General features: G+C 38.5%; 1 long non-coding RNA gene across 4 annotated transcripts in view; it reads right to left on the minus strand.

The window, feature by feature from the left end:
* Nucleotides 1-3145: 3145 nt before the first annotated feature.
* LOC143647399 (uncharacterized) overlaps nucleotides 3146-22296 on the minus strand; it is a 240981-nt gene continuing 221830 nt past the window's right edge. For 2 of the 4 annotated variants that reach the window (XR_013158034.1, XR_013158035.1), the window contains 3 exons: nucleotides 17696-17757; nucleotides 6066-6339; nucleotides 3146-3533 (listed from right to left, as the gene is read on the minus strand). This is a non-coding gene — a long non-coding RNA (uncharacterized LOC143647399). Of the gene's footprint in view, nucleotides 3534-6065; nucleotides 6340-17695; nucleotides 17758-18243; nucleotides 19526-22296 lie in introns of those variants that run through there. The other 2 variants (XR_013158037.1, XR_013158036.1) reach the window with 1 other exon arrangement.

Consider the following 22296-nt stretch of genomic DNA (forward strand, 5'->3'; position numbering starts at 1 on the left):
CATATAATCAAGTTATAAGACTCAGTCTTTCTCTCCCATTCCCTCCCTTGCTACTCCCTCTCTCTCTTTCCTCTCGTTCTTCTACTGAAGTCCATCTGTTTCACAACCAGCCACTATAAAACCTTGAATGACTCAGCTTCTATTTAGGAGTGTTGAATGAATACTGTTGATATGTATAGTTTATTATGTATAAAACTTATTGGCTGGAGAATAAAACTAAATTATTTGTATTATATAAATAAACTCTATGCATGCCTTTATTTTTATGTTTCACCAAGAAAGAAAAATTACTACCTCTTATAATTGTAAGAAGCTATCAGTTGTAAGGCATCATCATTTTAGATGTTAAAATGTAATTCTTGATGAAATGTGGTATATAGAAAATAGAGCATAAGCTTGCCTTCCTTTAGCACCAAAGATGACAAAAGGAGAGGTTGTTCACACCACTTTCCAGGGAGAAATCCAAAACAGTGAGTTTACTACTACACAGACCCCTACTGGAGGAGCCAGCAGCCAGGACTCACACCCAAACGTGTCAGAAACCACATTAACTCATCTCAAAAATGACATCAACAACAGCAAGTTAGCAATTAAAAGCCTTTAAGGTCACACCATATGGATTACCAGGAAAGACCTACAAAGGACTGGTCACAGTCTTCTCATTCTAAAGCAGAAGAAAGATTCCTCCCTCTCTATTTCCTTTCCCACTGAACCAGTCCAGCTAAGGAGCCCCATATATCCAAGCAAATGGTAACTCCCAGCCTCACCACTAAAATAGAAATCTTCATCCTCTCACTGCCCTTTCTTGCTCTGGATGATGGACTTTGTCTAATGATTACTGCCACCCATTCTGGCTTCTGCTTTTTGCATGTACCAGGACCTAAGATGAAGTTGCTGTCAAGGTCAATTACTACACTAAAGACTGGAGGAGAGCATTGGAAACTCTTCATAGAGCCCAACTCTCTCCTTCAAATAGTTTCATTCTCATTCAGTATTGCTCCTAAGATATGTCCACGTTGTTGCACGTACCTATGGCTCACTCATTTTCTCTCCTGCATGCTATATTGCTATGCGAATGCACCACAACTTATTCACTTATCCTCCTACTAATTAACATTTGGCTTCTTTCTGATTTTCTGTTTGTTTGTGGGTTTTTTGGTATTTTCCTTTCCGGTTTTTTGTTGTTGTTGTTGTTTGTTTGGCTGTTCACTCTTTTTGTTGTACAGTTCTCTTAAGTCATTATACATATTTGCTGGAGTACATGTGCAAACATTTCTCTAGAGTTTATACCTAGAAATGGAATTTCAGGGTCTTAGACTATGCTCATATTCAGCTTTCAAGATAATGCCAGATTATTTTCTGAAGTTTTGGTTCAAACTACATTCCTATAAGAGGTATATTAGTTCCCATTTCTTCAAGTTTCACCAACAACTTGAGATTATCAGACTTCTTATATTTTTCCTGATTTAGTGGGTTGTATAACATACAACATTATTTTTCAAGGGTTCAAAAACAAAAATGCTAAACAATCAATTGCTCAGGGATACATAAACTTGTGATAAAACTGTTCAAAAGCAAAGGAAGCATAAACGCAAAATTCAGGATAATAATTACCTCTATAAGAAAGTAAGAACAGGGGATTATTATATTTATATATTGTTTTAGTTTGTGAGTTGCTGGAGTGTGATATGCCAGAAACAGCACAGCTTTTAAAAAGGGGAACTTATTAAGTTGCAAGTTTACAGTTCTAAGGCTGTGAAAATGTCCAAATTAAGGCAAGCCTATGAAAATGTCCAAACTAAGGCATCCAGGTAAAGATACCTTGGTTCAAGAAGGCTGATGATGTTTAAGGTTTCGCTCTCAGCTGGAAAGGCACATGGGTGACATCTGCTACCTTTCTCTCCTCGTTTCATAAGGCTTCCCTGGGAGCATTTTACTTCTGCTCCAAAGGTCTCTGGTCTGTGGGCTTTGTTGGTTCTGTTGGCTCTGGTGACTAAAGCTTTTTCTAAAATGGTTCCCTCTTAAGGGACTCCAAAAAGCAACCCCACCTTGAATGGATGAAGACACATCTCCCTGGGAACCATTTGATCAAAAGTTATAAAGTTTCCACCCACAATTGGGTGGGTCACATCTCCATGGAAATAATAAAAAAGATCCTACCCAGCAATATTGAATGGGGATTAAAGGAAATGACTTTCCTGGGGTACATAATAGCTTCAAACTGGCACATATATCTATGTATATATATATATTCCATGTTTATTCTATGATTATTTCAAGTAATACATAATAAAAGATTTTTCAATTCCTTTATTCTCTATATCTGTAACGCAGAAAAAATGGCTCCAGAATACTTTGAAATTACATTCTTACAGCCTCATGTTTAGAAAGAAACAAAAGTTCTCCCCTTCTAGCTTCTGATAGAAAAATACGAGGGAAGGATTCTGATTGGCCCAGTCTAGAGCATGTGCCCACCCCTAAACCAATCACCATGGCCAGGTGTAATAAACACTATGGTTTATTCTGTGTCCACCTCTGTGGCCAGAGAGATAGAATCTGTTACAATAAAGTGGGGGTAATGTGGAAGGGGATCAAAAGCAGATGAAAGCAATAGCCATTACAAAACTTGACTAAAACCTTAAGTGTCAATATCATCAACTAATAAAAGCCATACAGCTGATAGGGGTGTCAGAGCAGGGACTCAAATCTTGTCAACTTGACTCCAAAGCCCAGGCATTGACCATGTTATTTCTAGCACACACCAAATTAACCTATGTGAGTTTTCTCTAGTGTTATGCCAGGATTTCCTTAAAGGCTGGGACCCCGTCTTATTTATTTTTGTGCCTTAGCTCCTAGAAACACTACCTGGCACGTTTTAGGTGATTTGTGGAATTAATTAAATCTCCAAACTGCTGATTGCTTATTTGAACATAGTCTTGTATCAACATGGATATGACCATATCTGAAACCAGCTGTGTGGGTCTTGTGTTCACAAGAGAACAGATGGGGATTTGAAGAGTGGGAGAGGGTGGAACATTTTAATTTCAAGAACATTTTGGCACCACAAAAATCAAAAGGGAAATAGAAATACTAGAAACTTTATATTCAAAGCAAAGTTGCCTGATGATCAAAAGTGAGCATTATAAGAGAAGCAGGCAGTACTTAGCATACATTCTTCCTATTGAGAAACTGAGGGCCATCCAGATTTGTTATTTTTATTAAAATTTTTGACAAACTCTTTGGAAAGAAAAGTGAGAATGGGTATGGCCAGAAGAGGGATCTTATTTTGAAGTCAATCATTTCGATTATTATAGCAAAAAATGCATTCACGAGATGCTTGCATATTTAAAAATAAAGAAATAATCACTGCCTAAATCCATGTTATAAGTCTCTTGCCAATAATGAACAGTGAAAGTGTTACTCAAGAAATTATCTTTATTTCTTTTCATCCAGGTTATGTTGGTTTCCATCTTTTTTCTTCCATAGAATCATGTCCTTCTCTGGTACTTGTCTTTATGTTCCTTTGTGAAGCCCTAAATAAAACAAGCAAACCAAACACCATTTCTTTGTTAAGTACAATCTTCTCATTTCTCATCATTTATTTTGTCTTGCTTTGGAATGCTTCAAGTTGTCTCTGTACTTTGGATCTACAAATTTAAACTTTTTATCTTCAGTTTAGTCTTTCAACCTTTTTATTCCCTTTTCATTGTTTCCCCAAAGCCTTTCCTTTTAGATGACTCACCATTGTACTTCTTCCCTGACTTACACAGCCTTAAGGTTGAATATGCTCTATTAATTTAGGGTTGTGTTATGCTGTCTTGATTCAGGCTTCTTCTAATTTTGCTGAGAGATCTGTATGTGGCTGCAACTAACTCATTTTTAAACATTTTTGTTCTTTCCCTCTGTCCCCTTCTTCACACTGTTCAATCTAATATCCACCGGAGCATTGCACTGTGGTCCAAATTTTGCCCCATTCCAAATTTCAATTTTCCCCTTCCTGTTAGACTAATTTTGCTGTTAATTGCAATCCAGCTACCCACAGACCTTGTTTCTCCAGAGGCAATAATATTGGGGTTCATTCAGGTGATCGTGAAGTGTGTTTTATCCTATACTTACTAGAACAAAGAAAGAAGGGAGTAGAGTAATGAAAAATAATAACTTTTAATCTTGAAAACAAATATTCTGTCCTGCATATGTACACTGTTGGGATTCACTATGTCCTTACTTCAGCCTCCTTTTCTTTGCCTGTATAGACTTGTGCCTACAGTAGGCTGACAATAGAAGAGGGAGACTCAACAGCCTTGACTCGAGGCTTCTGGCTCCTTGCCCTAATCCTTTTCCTTGGCCTCTTTTCTAGCAAATATGAGATCCAAATTTACCACAAAAGAAAGAAGTCCCCTTTTATCTTTTTCTTCAGTCCACTTGATATAGGCAAAAGGGAATGTGGTCTAGTTGGGCCGTGGAAGTTTTTCCAGATGACATTAATGTCATGTTACACACGCAAGGTCTTCTCAGCATACTTCACCCATGGAAGTCCATGGTGCAGAGAGCAAAGAGCCCATCGCTCAGGACACCAGAGAGGATGGGTCCCTACTGCTGGGGTACTCACATGGATGGGTGTGAGAGTCATGTGAGGACAAATGACTCTGCTTATAAGCATTACATCCCTACCCTAACTACAAATGCAATGCAAGGCATTCTCTACTTCAGCTATCAGACAAAAGGCAAACATGGGGTTAAAATCTCAAAAAAAAACTGTTTCCCTTATGCCTTGTGGAAACAAGGGGAGGCGAGTGGAACAAAGACAGAAACATTACATCACAGAGAAACTGATTCCTGATCCAAAGGCTCTGCCAATGTGGCCCAGATATCCTGGGAGGGCACAGGCTGGGAAACACACCTGCCCATCTCAGAAGGCACCACACTTCAGTGGAGCTTGGATTATAGCTGTTGCACGTCACAAGAGTTTCCATAGTCACCCCGGCCATTATTCACTGACCCAAGTCTGGAAGTACCCAGGAATAAGAACAAATCTCACAGAAAATCATGAATGGGTCCCTAAGTCTTTCTTAGGCAAAGCTAGCTCTTACTGATGATTAGAGCAGATGCCAGTGAGGCCAACACTTGAGCAATGCATAAGCCAGTTTCTCAAAGAGGAAAACCCTACTCCATAGTTAAAGATTGAACCTGTAAGCCTAGCCAGACATTTTCAACCATGAATATAATGACATCAGTTCATTCTCTGTTCAGTTTTCTATTGTGCTGGAAGGGATGCTATCATTTTAAATTCTGTGTTTGAAGTGGTCTCTAAAGAAGTTGGTTGCTGGAACACGGTAGCCAGAAGCTATAGTAAAGAGTAAGATGGAAAAAGGTTCTTTCAAACAAAGCAGAAAAATTAAATATACCAAAATCAGAAAAGCCTCTTATGATTAGAACAAGCCAAACACAGGTTTTTTCAACTATGCCCTACATAGATGCAAAGGAAAATTTATGTGCTTCTTTATAGCATTTGCATTCTGGATGAGAAAATGAATTAAAGAAACACTGAATGATTGCTAGAGGTAGCACTAAAGATAATAAGGGAAGCTAACCTCATTTCGTCTTACTGAAAACCACCTCCCTTGCAACAAGCTCAGGAGAACATCCTTACACTGAAAAGGAAGAGGGATACATGAGAAACTACCACTGAGTTGAGACCAAGATAAGGACTTTCTAAGAAGAGACAATTATCTGTGCTTTGATGGGAATGTAAATTAGTACATTTCTGGAAAGCAGTTCAGAAACATATTTATCGAAATCTTTCAAAATATGTATTATCTTTAACTTAGTAACCCTACTTTCATGCATCTACCCTAAAAATAATAAGAAAAATGGAGGAACATGTATGTCACAGAATTATATATAATAACATAAAATTATTTATGCATAAATACAAATATCCAATAGGAGAATCCATGTTAGATTATTGTGTAGTTATTTAAAATGGTCTTTCTGTTTGGTAAAGCTGGCAAAACACAATACACTAGAAATGCATTGGCTTTTAAAATGAGGATTTGTTAACTTACAGTTTACAGTTCTTAGGCTGTGAAACTGTCCAATTCAAGACGTCAACGGGATGATACCTGGACTCTGAAGTCAGGCTGCTGGCATCCAGGACACCTCTGTCACACAGCCAGACACATAGCCCCTATCTGCTGGTCCTCCACTCCGAAGTTTGGTTGCTTTCAGCTTCTGGTTCCAGTGGCTTCCTCTCTGAGCTTCTGTGAGTCCTCTCTTAGCTTCTCTGGGACTTTTCTCTATGAGCTTCTTTTAATTTCATCTCTTATAAAGGACTCATATCTGAGAATGACAATCAAGACCCACGCTGAATGAGGTAGGTTACATCTTAATCAAAACAACTTAATCAAAAGGTTCCACCTACAACAGGTCTGTAACAACAGGAAAGGATTAAAAGAACATGGCCTTTTCTGGGGTACATAACAGCTTCAAATCCACAACTGGAATTTTTTAAGATTTGGTAACATGAGACCATGAGCAAAATAAATTAATTGAAAAGAATACAATGCAAAATAACAAGTAGAATTATCCTAAGTTTGTATATTTTCCAGTAAGAAAGTGATGGAATCAGAGTCGATATTACCAAATTTCCTATACCGAACTAGTATTAGTTTTGTAATCCACAAAAGTTAATTTTTAAAAGAAAACTTCAAAGTGTATATGTTTTAGTTTGTTAAATGCTACTACCTTTATAAAAGCTGTTCCATTTCTGATACACTGCATTCTGGCAGCATTTAGCAAACTAAAGCAGTACGCTATAGGGGGAATAGTGCAAGATGGTGGCTTAGGAAGGTGTGGAATGTAGTTAGTCCCCCAGAGCAGCTAGTAAATAGCCAGGAACAGTCTGAAGCAACTGTTTGGGGGACATCAATGAGCAGATACACCATAAGGATATTTCTTCCCCAAGCGGGCAGGGCCCAGCTCAAGTGGTGGCCCTCCTTAAGAAACAGCTTAAGTTTGCCTTCCATTTCAGCATCTCTCTCAGCCATGTCCCTGGCAGGCTGAAAATGAAAGGCTCCACAACACTTTACACTGGTGGGGAGCTTTGAGCTGACATGCGGGAGAGGATAGGAAAATCATAACATCCAGAGGCTCCACATGAAAGTCAGACAGCCTGCCGGATCTCATCCCCACTGATACCAACTACAACCCTCCTCAGATCTGGGCCTACTTTGTTTGGGAAAATCTGATTCAGGTCAATCATATCTGTATAGACCCTCCTCAAAAAAAGGTTCCATAAAGGCAGGACAAGAACCAGAAAACAAGAGCTAAAAAATTCTGAACAGTTAAATAGAAACTATGCCAGAGATTTAGAATATGCCAAGCAACAGGTAGAGAACAAAGCCAGCCAACATGGAAACCCTAGGTAAAGGAGTGAAAACAATCTCCAGAACAAACTAATTAAGGAAATCAGAAGCCAAGAAACCAACAAAAAATTATGAGTTACGCTAGGAAAAAAAGAAATGGCCCAGTCAAAGAAACTAACTAATACTTCAAATAAGATACAGGAATTGAAACAACTAATTAAAGTTTAATCAAACATACTAAATCCCATCAAAAAGAAAATGTGTTGAGGGGAGATATGGCAAAAGAAATAAGACACCGGGCTAGGCTGACAAAAGAAAAAGAGAGGATGCAAATAAATAAAATCAGAAATGGAAGCAGGAACATAACTACTGACCCCACAGACATAAAGAGATAATGAGAAGATACAATGAGCAACTATATGCTAATAAACTAGACAATGTAGATAATATGAACTTCCTAGAAACACATGAACAACCAACATTGACTTGAGAAGAAATAGATGACCTTAACAAGCCAATCACAAGTAACAAGATTGAATCAGCTACAAGAAACTGCCAAAAAAGAAAAGCCCAGGACCAAATGACTGCAGATATGAATTCTACCAAACATTCAAGAAGGAATTAGTACATCCTGCTCAAACTCTTCAAAAAAATTGGAGAGGAGGGAAAGCTACTTAACTCATTCTACATCACCCTAATACCGAAGTCAGACAAAGATACTTCAAGAAAAGAAAATTACAGACCAATCTCTTTTAATGAAAATAGATACAAAAATACTCAACAAAATACTTGCAAATCAAATCCAGCAGCACATTAAAAGAATTATAAACCATGATCAAGTGGGGTTTATTCCATGTATGCAAGGCTGGTTCAACACAAGAAAATCAATTAATGTAATACACCATATCAATAAATCAAAGCAAAAAAAAACACACAATTATCTCGATTGATGCAGAAAGGGCATTTGACATAATTCAATATCTTTTCTTGATGAGAACACTGAAAACAACAGGCATAGAAGGGAGCTTCCTAAACACGATAAAGGGAATATATGAAAAACCCACAACTAACAACATACTCAATGGGGAAAGACTGAAAGCTTTCCCTCTAAGATCAGGAGCAAGAAAAGGACGCCTACTGTCATCATTGTTATTCAACATTGTGCTGGAAGTTCTAGCTAGAATAATTAGACAAGAAAAATAAATAAAAGGCATCAAATTGGAAATGGAAGAAGTAAAACTTTCACTGTTTGCAGATGACATGATACTATATGTCAAAAGTCCTGAAAAACCAACAGCAAAGCTACTAGAGCTAATAAATAAGTACAGCAAAGTGGCAGGGTACAAGATAAATATGCCAAAATCAGTAGTGTTTACATACACTAGTATTGAGAATTCTGAGGAGTAAATCAAGAAAAAAATTACATTTACAATTGTAACCAAAAAGAATAAAAAATTTAGGAATAATTTAATCAAGGCCACAAAAAGACCTATACACAGAACACTATAAGAAATTGCTAAAGTAAATCAAAGGCCTAAATAAATGGAAGGGTATACCACGTTCATGGATTATAAGACTAAATATAGTTAAGATGTTGATTCTACCCAAAATGATTTACAGATTCAATGCAATATGAATTAAAATTCCAACAACTTACTTTGCAGAAATAGCAAAACCAATAATGAAATATATTTGGAAGGGCAGGGTGCCCCAAAAAGCTAAAAATATCTTGAGAAAGAAAAATGAAGTGGGAGGTCTTAACATTACCAGACTTTAAAGCATATTATAAAGCTGCAGTGGTCAAAACAGCATGGCACTGGTATAAAGATAGAAATATTGACCAATGGAATTAAATGGCATGTTCAGAAATAGACCCTCTCATGGATGGACAATTAATCTTTGATTAGGAAGTCAAGCCAACCCACCTAGGACAATGCAGCCTCTTCAATGAATGGTGTTTAGAGAACTGGATATCCATATGCAAAAGAATGAAAGAGGATCCATATCTCACACCGTATACAAAAATTAACTCAAAATGGATCAAAGACCTAAACATTAGAACTATAACCATAAAACTTTTAGAAGAAAATATAGGGAAATATCTTATAAATCTTGTAATAGGAGGTGATTTCCTATGCCTTACACCCAAATCATGAGCATTGAAAAAAGAAATAGATAAGTAGGATCTCCTCAAAATTAAACACTTTTGGGCATCTAAGAACTTTGTCAGGGGGCAACGGTGGCTCAGTGGCAGAGTTTTCCCTGCCATGCCAGGGACCCAGGTTTGGTTCCCAGTGCCTACCCATGTTAAAAATAAAAAAGAACCTCATCAGGAAAGTAAAAAGGCAGCCTACATGATGGGAGGCAATATTTGGAAACCACATACTAGATAAGGACTTAGTGTCCAGAGTATATAAAGAGATTCTTCAACAGAACAACAAAAAGACAAACAACCCAATTAAAAAATGGGCAAAAGACATGAACACTTTTCAGAAGAGGAAATACAAATGGCTAGAAGGCACATGAAAAGATTTTCAACTCCACTAGCTATCAAGGAAATGCAAATCAAAACCTCATTAAGCTATCATCTCACATCCACTAGAACAGCCATTATCAAAAAAAAACACACAAGTGCTGGAGAGGATGTGGAGAAAGAAGCACACTTATCCACAGTTGGTGGGAATGTAAAATGGTACAACTGCTCTGGAAGGCAGTTTGGCAATTTGTCAGGAAGCTACATATAGAATTGCCATATGATCCAGCAATCCCTTTACTAGGCATTTATTCAGAGAAACTAAAGGCAAGGACACAAGTGAACATTTGCACACCAATGTTTATAGAAGCATTATTTGTGATTGTCAAGAGATGGAAACAGCTCAAATGTCCATCAACAAAAAAGTGGCTAAGCAAGCTGTGGTATATGCATATGATGGAATATTATGCAGCTGTAAGACAGAATAAAGTCATTAAGCATGTAGCAACATGGATGAACTTTGAGGACATTATGCCGAGTGAAATTAGCTAGAAGCAAATGGATAAATACTGTATGGTCATTAATGTTAGTATGAACTAGCATTAATGATTAAACTTTGTGAGTTAAAGTTAAGAACACACATTATCAGGAGATAGAAATAGGCTAGAGATTGGGCACTTGGTTCCTAAGAAATACAGACTGTGGGACAGGACTGATTTTTTAAATTCAAAAATGTATAGCACAATACTACCTGATTATAGCACAAAAATGTAAGTACACTGAATGAAGCTGAATGTGAGTACAGCTGAGGGAGGAGGGCTGGGGGCACATACAAAACCAGAAGGAAAGAAAGAGGATAAAGACTGAGATGGTATAACTTGGGAATGCCTAGAGTGGACATTGATGGTGATTAAATGTACAAATATAAAATTGTTTTTGCATGAGGGAGAAAAAATGAATGTCAATATTGCAAGGTGTGGAAAATAGATGGTATACAGGATAAAATACAATCAATGCAAGCTAGGGTCCGTAGTCAACAGTAACATTGTAATATGCTTCCACTAAATGTCACAAAGGCATTATGCGAAAACTAAGTGTGAACAGGCAAAGGGGGCAGGATATGAGGAAGGTGTATGGATTATTTTTGGAAGAAAAGGAATTGTCTTCATATAGATTATGGTGGTGAAGGTATGTCTATTTACGCAAGTTGAATTATATGATGTACAAATAAAACTTTAAAAACGAACATAGAGAAACAAGTGCTAGAGAAAATGTGGTGAAGGAGATGTCCCTATTCACAGTTAGTTGGGAAGCTGAGAGGTGCAGCCCCTGGCAGGGCAGTGTGGTGGTTCACAGGAGGCAAGGGATGGGGCTGCCAGATGATCTGCAACCCCATTGCTAGGTATTTACTGAAGAACTGAGAGTGGGGGCATGAATGGACATTTGCACACTGGTTTGTGATTTACAGTGGATGGAGGTGGTCTAAGGGCACAAAGACTGAGGGAAGGAAGAGGGTGGGGAGAACTTCGGTGTATACATACAACAGATATTGCATGGTCACAAGAAGGAATGAAGTTGCAGGCATGAAACTAGGGAAGAAACTTTAGGATGGTATGTTGAATGAAGTGGCAGAAACAAAAAGTCAAATATTATCATTTCTCACTCATATGGACTAACTACAATGTACAAGCTTTGAGAATTGAAGCCGGGAGCATAGGTTATAGGTTGGGGCCTATTGTAAAGGGTCCTAGGTTGTAAGCTCTTACAACAGTCATATACATTCAGGAGTTGTAACTATTATTTCTAAATTCTGAGATACTGAGCAGTTTGTATATAACCTGGCCGCTCCCAGAAACTTCAGGTACATATGTGACAGCTGAGACTCAGAGTTAGAGCTCTGAAGCTAAGAAAGGCAATATTACCCCATACAGGAACTGTTTAATAAGTTGAAAAAGGGATCAGATTTCAACTAGAGATATGAATGAACCTGATCTGGATAGGACTAAGGTGAATCAGAATACAGGATAAAGGATGATATGGACCATATTTTAAAACTTCAACTTCTGTGTGAGACCAAAGGGAGAGATATTTGGTGCAAAATTTATATTTTGGGTAGTGTATTACCTAATTTAACTTAATATGGTCATTTTATTTGAATACCATAATCATATGGAATCCTGAACTGGACATGAGATCTTGCACAAGCTAGTGTGATGGGCTAATATATCCCAGAGTAATTTGCGCAGAGAATAAAAAAGCATTTACAACGTCCCCTTGGGGGACTGGTGAGAAAGAAGGAAATATTCAATTTCCCCATTTGGGGAATTCCTGATATTCTCGCAAGCACTGGAGACAACCAATTCAATTCAAAACCCCTCAATCTTGGGGTTGCCCCTATAAAACTTACTCCTGCAAAGGATAGGCTAAGCCTACTTGTAATTATGCCTGAGAGCCACCCCCAGAGAACCTCTTTTGTTGCTCAGATGTGGCCTCTCTCTCTCTAAGCCAACTTGGCAGGTGAACTCAATGCCTTCCCCACTACATGGGACATGACTCATCTCCCTGGCAACGTGGGACAGAACTCCTGGGATGAGTCAGGACCTGGCATCATAGGATTGAGAAAACCTTCTTGACCAAAAGGGGTAAGAGAAATGAGACAAAATAAAGTTTCAGTGGCTGAGAGATTTCAGAGTCAAGAGGTCGTTCTGGAGGTTATTCTTATACAATATATAGATATCCCTTTTCAGTTTTTGGTGTATTGGAGTAGCCACAAGGAAATACTTAAAATTGTTGAACTGTAAGCCAGTAGTCTTGATTCTTGAAGATGACTGCTTTTAAGGTGTGCCTGTGTAATTTCGAAAACCTTGTAATAGATACTCCCTTTATCCAATGCATGGACAGATGAGTAAGGAAAAAAAGGACAAAAAAATAAATGAACAACAAGGGAAGTGAGGGGAAGGGGTGTTTCACATGCTCTTTTTTACTTTTATTTTTATTCTTAATTAAAAATTTTTTTTGGAATAATGAAAATGTCCAAAGAATAGATTGTAATGGTGAATGCATACCCATATTTTGATACTATGAACCACTGATAGTACACTTTGGATGAGTATATGGTATGTGAAGATATAATATATCTTAATAAAAAGAAATAAGTAATTTTAAAAAGGTTGCTAATTTAGACTTTACCATTCTTATAAAGAAAAAAAAAAGTAAAGGGTACGCTATATTGTTGGGGAGATGGGGAAACAATACAAAATCATAGTGAAAACCAAGGCCTGAAAGGAAATATTCAAAATATTACAATATTTATGTTTATTATTTGGGGCTTATGGACCACTGTATATACTCCTTTCTAGTATTTCCAATTTTTCTTTAAAGAAAATATAGCCTTTTCATACTGGAAGAAATGTTTTTAAAGAATAAAAGAAATAAGGACCATCCTATAGGGTTTTTTTTTGTATGCTGTATGTTAGGGGTCACATTTCATTCTTTTCCAATGTGAGTATCCCCTTTTGCAGCACCATTTGTTGAATTTTTTTGCTTGTTTGGTTTTTCATTTGTGTGCTTGTTTGTTTGGTAAGTGTATGGGCTGGGACTCAAACCCAGGTCTCCCGCATGGCAGGCGAGAATTTTATCACCTAACTACCTTTGCACACTCATCCTGTAGATTTTTAATAAGAACATGCTAGAGGTTCTCATTTAAATGAACTAAACTATCTAGAAATTATGGAAGGGACTGTTTGATCTTTTATAGAAAGATAAAGAGGATGAGAAGGACTTTTCGTATTGCTTTGAAAATTGGCTATGAAACCTAAAGCTAGAGACTAAAAAAACATTGGTATAACACATTCTCAGAAAGCTAAAAACAACTGGGCAAGTGGGGAGGGAAGGGCAGCCTCTTAAGAGAGGTGGCTGAACTGGCTCAGCTCCCCTTCTCAGTTTATACAGCATACAACTGTAGGCTCTAAAGGATTGCAAGAGAAGGGTTGCGGTGGCCATGAAAATGTGCCTCTCATCTCCCACTTCAGGCAGCATAGCTAACAGCTCCAGCCGCCATGCAGTGAAAACTGCCACTGCATTTGATCCAACATCACACTTCCCACTCGCAGTTCATAGCCAATGACTAGTGTAGCAGACCCAGTCCTGAGTTCCTTGATGAAACTTTCTTAGAACTGTATTGCAATCTAGGACCTTCCTTATTTTCTTCCCCATCACCCCCACAGAAGTCAGCTCAGGATTGCAGTCTGGCTCTCCCAACCTCCTCCAGTCCCTATCCGTTCCCCTTACAATAATGTCCCCTCCATAAATCTCCTGTTCATCTAATCCCATCTCAGCATTTGCATCTCTAAGAATCTGGACGAACATTGGCGTACTTCCCCATCTACTTTCCCCCTGCAGAGCACACTAATGGAAGCATTCACAGAGATTGAGGGTGTTAGCAAACAAAGAGTGGATTGGCATCTCATTCTCCAGTTGAGAATCTGCTTATGTACTAGGCTTATTGATTTGCCTTGAATAAAATCAGCAGAAAAAGAGAACTTCAAAGATGTGGGAGACCAGAAAAGAACAGGGATCCACCCTTCCATTAGTTGGCATGACTCTCCCATGGGTCAAGCGGATACTGAAGAATGTATTTGTGGCATTGTTTGTACCCACCCAATAGGTACAAACCACTAGTGGTGAACCCATAAGTTAGTTGATGAGGGGCAGAGTGCCTGGGTAGGCACTGAGGTACAGATCATAGTTTGATGTAATACCCCAGAAAAGCATATTCTTGAAGCTAGTCCATTCCTGTGTGTACCCATTGTTAGTAGGATCTTTTGGTAAGTAGGATTTTAAGTTAGATGTGACCTACCTCATTTAGGGGGATCTCAATCCTCTTACTGGAGTCCTTTATAAGAGGATAAAGAACAGGGAGAAGTCACAGAAAAAAAAAACCCAGAGAACCTTAGACAGAGAAAGACACAGAAGCTAAGAGAGACAGAAGACAGAGGAAAGGCACACACAGAAGCTAAGATGGAAGCTAGAAAAGAGAAACACACAGAAGCTCAGAGAGGAAGTCACTGAAGCCAAATGCTGGAAGCAACAAAACTTGGATGTGCTGGTTTGAAATATGTACCCCAGAAAAGTCATGCTCTTTTAATCCAATATTGTGGGTACAGACTTACTGTGGGTGGGACCTTTTGATAAGGTTGTTTCTATGGAGATGTGACCCACTCAATTGTAGGTGAGACCTCTCAATTAGTTTGTTTCCTTGTAGATGTGACCCCACCCACACAATGTGGGCCTTAGTTTGCTTACCGGATTCCTATAAGAGGGGAACACCTTGGGGAAGCCTTAGACACAGATGTTTGGGAATGCTGAGAGAGCTGTTTGAAACCAGAAGCCTGGAGAAAAGGACAGCAGATGTACCATGTGCCTGCCCATGGCAGAGAAACGCTGGGCTTGATCAACCATTCTTGATGAAAATATCCTCTTGTTGGTGCCTTAATTTGGGCATTTTCACATTCTTAGAATTGTAACTTGTGACTTAATAAATCTCCTTTATAAAAGCCAATCCATTTCCAATATCTTGCATTCCAGCAGCTTTAGCAAACTGAAACACTGAAAGAGAAGGGATAGACCAGCAGATGTACCATGTGCCTTCCTATGTGACAGAGGAGTCCTGGATCACCAGCAACTCTTCTTCAGGAAGAAGGTACCATCCCATTGACACCTTGACTCAGACATTTTCATGGCTGTTCTAGTTTGCTAGCTGCCGGAATGCAACACACCAGAGATGGATTGGCTTTTAATAAAAGGGGATTTATTTTGTTGGTTCTTCAGAGGAAAGGCAGCTAACTTTCCACTGAGGTTCTTTCTTACGTGGAAGGCACAGGATGGTCTCTGCTGGTCTTCTCTCCAGGTCCCTGGGTTCCAACAACTTTCCCCGGGGTGATTTCTTTCTCCATCTCCAAGGGCCTGGGCTGAGCTGCAAGTGCTGAGATGAGGAATGCCAAGCTGCTAGGCTGTGCTATGTTGCGATCTCTCATTTAAGCACCAGCCAATTAAGTCAAACGTCACTCATTGCAGCAGACACGCCTCCTAGCCGACTGCAGATGTAATTGGTAACAGATGAGGTTCACGTACCATTGGCTTATATCCGCAGCAACAAGATTAGGTATGCTCACCTGGCCAAGTTGACAACTGAATCTAACTAACACAATGGCCTCATAATTGTAAACTGTAAGTTAATAAATCCCCATTATAAAAGCCAACCCATTTCTGGTGTTTTGCATTTCATCAGCTTTAGCAAACTAAAACAGTCGAGTTAGGAAAGTTCAAGCCAGAGCAGAGTTTACAAATCAAGGAAATTTGCATGGTAGGATTCTCCACATGCAACTCATGAGAGAGCCAGCATTTGAATACCTATCTCCCAGGGGATAGCCAGAGAGTCAACATAGCCAAAACAGAATATAACCACAGCCAGATAAGAAAAAAAGACTTCTGTCCCTTTTATCTAAACCTTTTACCCCTAATCTCTGACAGTTTGGATGAGAAAGACACCCAGAAGAGAAAGGAGAAATGGAACGAAAGAGAAAACTCTCTGCCTTCTCCTCCACCAGCAAATCAATAAGACCTTGGGTGAAGGCTGAGCTGAGGGAATAGGAGAAGAGAAAGGTGGAGCTCTAAACTGAATGAGACAAAAGAATTAACCAGGCTTAGAAGGCACCAGACTTTTTATACCTGAAAGTAACCACAAAAGATATGAGATCTGCCTGTAAACAAACAGGAAAGAGAATGCGGTAGGCAGAAGTCTAAGAATGGCCCCAGTAACCCTTGCCATTGTATAATCTGCCCTCTGCTGTGGGTGGAACCTATGAATATGATAAGACTATCTTGTCCATGAATTTGTTACAAGAGTTTTGCAAATGTAATTAAGATTACTAATAAATTGACCTTAAAAATATTGTACTGGATTTTCCAAGTGGGCCTAATCTATTCACATAAGCTCTTTAAAATTGGATTTTTCTCTGGTAGCCTCAGAAGAGGAAGTTAAAAAGATTTGAAGCATGAGGGGGATTCAACATAAGGAATCCTGCTTCCAGCTGTGATGTTGTAAAAGGCCATGGGAGAGAACCTCTGAGAAGACCCCTGGCAAGGAACTATGAGAAGTCTTTAGAAAATTATAGCAGTCCCTGGCTTAGTCAGGAAACAGAGACCTCAATCCTCCAAACATAAGTATCTGAATTCTACCAACACCTGAATGAGCCTGAATGTGGATTCTTACCAAATCCTCCTGATAAGAGCCCAGCTGGTCAACATCTTAAGTGTAAAATCCTAAACAGAGAACCCAGTAAACCCATGCCAGATCCTGACCTACAGAAATTATGATATAATAAATGCATATTGTTTAACTGCAAAAATTGCGATAATGTATAAAAGCTATATAAACCCAATACATGGAGATTCAACAGCATATATTTCTTGTTTTGTTTTGTTTTTTATATGTTGTATGGTAGGTCACATTTCATTATTTTTTTATATGAGTATCCCATTACTGTAGCACCCTTTGTTGAATTTTGTTTGTTTGTTTGTTTTTTGGGAAGCACATGGACTGAGAATCAAACCCGGGTCTCCCACATGTCAGGTGAGAATTCCACCACAGAACTATCCTTGCACCCCCCCCAACAGCATATATTTGATAGCAGTAATTTGAGAAAAATAAAACACTTTTTCTGCCCCTGCACAAAAGTTCAGAATTCTTAATAAACTAATTGCAAAATATTTATTATCAAGTGTGACTTGTATTACTAAATGAACACATAAATTATTGTACAATGTAGTGGTTTAAAAGTTGAGAGTAATTTCTTACCTCAGATCGTAACTGTTCATAACCAACCTGGTCATGCTCTGTGTTATCCTTTTTAAGCTACCCTGGAAGTGCCACAAATTTAAATTAATAACACAATATTTAAAATAATAAACAATCCTTATAGTATTCTATACAAAATTGGTATCAGTGTTACAGTGTGGCTTGAGTTAGGATATGCCATTGCTCACTCAAGACATACCTAATCTCACAACTGGAAACACAATGTTAGTAGCCTCAGCTTGACATATAAAAAGCTGAGAAAATTTTATTGTCTTAGCCTGGATTTCCTAGAAAACAAAGCCTCTGCGGTAAAATTTATATGCTAATACTTGGTTAAGGAGTACAAACCCAGGACAAGAAAAGTAAGGGAGAAAGTGAAGCAAGGCAGAAAAGCAAATAAAAGGTGGTACATTATTTAGGTGGCCACAGTTTTATGAAAAAAAAAAAAAAAAAAAAGCTGGTTCCCTTCATTATTCAGGACATCTCCAGAGAAGTCATATGGAATTCTTGCATCTCTGTATAGTCTACTATGGGAATAAAGGGAACAAAATTTCCTCCTGGATCTTTCCTATCTCCTGTTTCTTGCTGGTCAAAGGAACATCCGTCTCCATCCTCACACATGGTGAACTTTCCTACACTTCTAGGAGTGCCACCTGGCTCTCTGGACAGCCACTGGGGAGGTCAGATTCTCTGCCCCTATAGCACAACACCTAGTCTGAGCCTGGGCAGGGTAGAAAAGTCCAGGGCAGGGGGAGGGAAAGACTGGGAAGGTCCTGACATTGCTGCAGCTCCGGCTGGTGAACACAGCGGGCCCACGTAGAAGCAGGACCCTCATTCTCGGGAGGGTGGCTGGCAGGATTAAGAGAAGAGGGAAAGGTGGTAGCCAGGGCTATTCCATTGAGCAAGTAGCCAGGTCCCTGGGGCAGATGGAACCAAGCAAATCTAGAGAGACGCCTAAACTGGACCTGGCACAGTGTTATCTGGGCCTCACAGTTCCAAGTGGAATGTTCTTTGCATTGCATCACCCTTTCTCTCATACTTTCATCTTGACAACTAGGTGATGGAGAATCGACCCATCCCTCCCATTGCTTGTAAGGAACAGCTACGCATCTCATTCCATCAGCATCCTTAGTTTTGTGTTCCTCCGTCTAGTTTACATTTCTTCTCAGAAGGTTCTTGATGCCCTTATTTCCAAACCCTTTCTGTACATGAGGCTAATCTTCCTCACTGACTTTTTTAAACCCATTCTGAAAAACACACTCAGATGCCCTGGACTTCTGCCTATTCTGCTTTTCATTATTGCAGTTACATTGTGACTAAACCAGTAACATTAAAACGATGGATTTGTGTTTGCAATGCAATGTACTCCAAAGTTGATATGAGTTGGCTTCAACACACACACACAGAAACACACTTATTTTCTGGGCAGTGCAGTCTTTGGACAGATACATCTCTTGGAAAGGAAGAACAGAGAGTAAAAACCTTAGTCTGAGGTATAAGTCTTCCACATTTCAAAATTGGAAATACTTCAAAACTAGTTTATTAAACCCTTATATGCAGGGGACCAAAATCCTATGGGGAACATGAAAAATAAAAGCTAGGCTATTAATAAATAAAAACGTTTTTCCCACAGATAAATCGGAATTTGAGTTCTTTATCCAAGGCCTCATTTTGACATTTCCGGAATTGCATTTATATTCAAACTCATCAAAAATTGTCCCCAAGTGGCCAAGCAATCACTTCTTGTGGTTTTTCTTCCTTCCTCTTGATTGGTTTTCTCATCAGATCTTTGGCTCACTGTTTCTGCTGCTGCTACCAGGACAGAAGTTCCTACAAGGGTTAAAAGAAAGAATCCTGAGTAGATGCTGTGTTCTCAAGTCATTTCACCCAGAGCAGGAAAGGACCATTTATGGATTGATCTCTTCATCAGAGAACCATGTCACCCAATCTCTCTGCTCTGCAACTTGCCACAAAATTGATGGTAAATATAATATATATGAAAATGAAGGAGGAAAATGTATGAAAACCTTCAGTGGTGGTGCAGGGGGCTGGAAACGATGCTGGGTGGTGTATCATTTCATTGGAATTTCTCATTTTCAGGACATTGACTCTAAAATTACTGCAGTCAAAATGTTTAATGTTTCTGTATTGGGATTCCAGGGTTTAAAAAAATTTTATTTGAAGCCAGAAAAGCAAGCCTGACATATATGGACCCATGCTGTAGGGTGGCAAAAAAATTTCGGAAGGAAATACAAAACGCTATAAACACACACACACATGCGCACACTCAGAGTGAGCTTAATACTCTATCCCATAGAACGCTGTGCAGGATGCCAGTGAAAGAAGGAGCACTAATAAAGCTTAAGTTCCAGGGGCCCTCGAAAGCTTAAGTTCCAAGAACCTGGGAGGGGACCTAGCAATGACCTAGCAACAAATTTGTTAAATTTGCAAGAGTAAGCTATTGTAACCAAAATGGTTGAGATTCCTCTCTTTCCACTCTAATTTCCCCTCTGTTGGGGTGGCATTAGGCAAGCCATGAGCATTTTGGGAATCCAACTGAGAGAAAGTTGAGTTGAGGATGTGCTTCATTTGGGTTTAGTAGAAAGGTAGGATGTATTTATGTGGCTCCCATTTACCACTGGATTAGTTATGTAATTGCTGGCTGTCCTGGTGGAGCAAAGTCTTCCAGGAATACTCCTATGGTCCCTGAGTGACACAAAGGCACAGCACACGAGGTGATACTGCACTGTGAACATGTCCTTCGGTGCCCTGCATCAGCAGTGTGGTGGGTAAGAAGGAGAAACAAGGTTTGAAATGTACAGAGCTACCAACTAATCTATGGAAGTCTCCTAATCATCAGCTCTATACGAAGACAAGCAGAGGATTCAGATTTTGTCAATGCTTAGTCAATACAGAATTTCTCTCTTTGATAGGGGTTTTCCAAATTTGACAGCAATCCTAAAAAGTTCCCTGATATTAACCTAACAAGGTTTGACACTGAAAGAAACGTTTCTAAACTATCAAAAATTAAAAACAATTTCAATCAGCCATGTTGGAGAAAAACTGAGTTATCTTTTTACTCTCCCTGTGAAAAAGATATTATGAAATTGCTTGTACATGAAGAAGCAATCAGAGATTATGAAGCTGGAGAATGATTTTTTTATGTTTATGGTATTTGACAGCTTTTCAAATTTGTAATTTTGTTGTGATTCTTTTCTCATTTTGTGAATGTTCTCTCATACCTAATTTAATAGTCATAACTTTGATTCTGTTTCTTAAAGACCCCTATATGTGTCCTTCTCTCTGACTCACAGTCTCAAGGCTGACTCTCAATTAGGCCTTCAGCCTGAGCAGCTTCTACTAGACCCACAAGACTGTACAGCTTCAGAGCTTCCTTCTTCACCTCCTGTCCTCCAAAGCTTTGGTTTCTGATTCCCTTGAGCATGGCCACATCTTGTTCTTCTCCTCACATGGAACCCACTCTACCTCTAAATTTTAAATTTCAAAGTACCCACAATTCAGTTTACCTAATAAAACTCTACCTTTTTATTTTTTTTACCAATTTCTTTTACACATATACCTATACACACATACACCCACACAGATTATTTCAGTGCATTGTGTATGTATTTTTGCACTATATATATCCAACCCCCTTCCTCAACCCTACAGCTCACTCCAAATTCCCCAACCATATACATTTCTCTGAATCTCACTTTTCCTATTCAGTACTTCATGACAATTGCTCCCCAGATCAACCCATTTAACTTTCTTTTTATTAGCTGTGCAATATTACCTGGTGTAGATATATCATAATGAATTCAACCATGTCCCTTATACAAGCCACTCAATTCGTTTCCAGTTTTATTTTGTTTTGCATTTTGAATTTATGAGTAATACTGCAAAAAAAATTCTTTCACATGCCTCTTGGTGCTATTACATCTATGGAATTCCCAATCCTAGTACTGATGATTTAAAATATATCTTAGATTTTCATAAATGTTTTTAAGATATTTCCAAAAAGACTGCAACAATTCATATTTTTACCAATAGCGTATGAGAAACTCCTTGTCCTTGCCCACTCTGCAAAAATAGGTGGTGTTCTTTTTAACTTTTACCAATCTGAAGTGTATAATATGACACCTCCCTGTTGCCTTAATTTGCATTTCCCTGATTACTAGTAAATTTGAGCATCTTTTCATGGATTAATTAGCTGGACATTTAGATTTGGCTCTTCTGTGAATCATCTACTCACATTCTTGATCAATTGTTGGGGGAAATATTTGCTCATTTCTCAGTGATTTTTAACTTAACTTGTATATCATAGATAATTACTTTTTCAGATGGTAGGGGTTTATTTGACAGCATTATAGATCTATAGTTACTCAGAAATTGGTACCTAGAATGGGATGCTAAGCAACAAAGTCCTAAAATATGCAGCTTTGTTTTGTTTTGTTTGTTAATGTCATGCATGTTACAAAAATATTTTTTCCAAATCTAACTATATTTCTCCTGACTTTAAAATTATTTTTTACATATTTAAAGTCATCTATGATGGTATATATAATGGTGTTTGGTCTTTTTTAATTGGTAACAAAGGT

Source organism: Tamandua tetradactyla, chromosome 9, assembly GCF_023851605.1.
Source record: "Tamandua tetradactyla isolate mTamTet1 chromosome 9, mTamTet1.pri, whole genome shotgun sequence".
NCBI classification, from domain to species: Eukaryota; Metazoa; Chordata; class Mammalia; order Pilosa; family Myrmecophagidae; genus Tamandua; species Tamandua tetradactyla.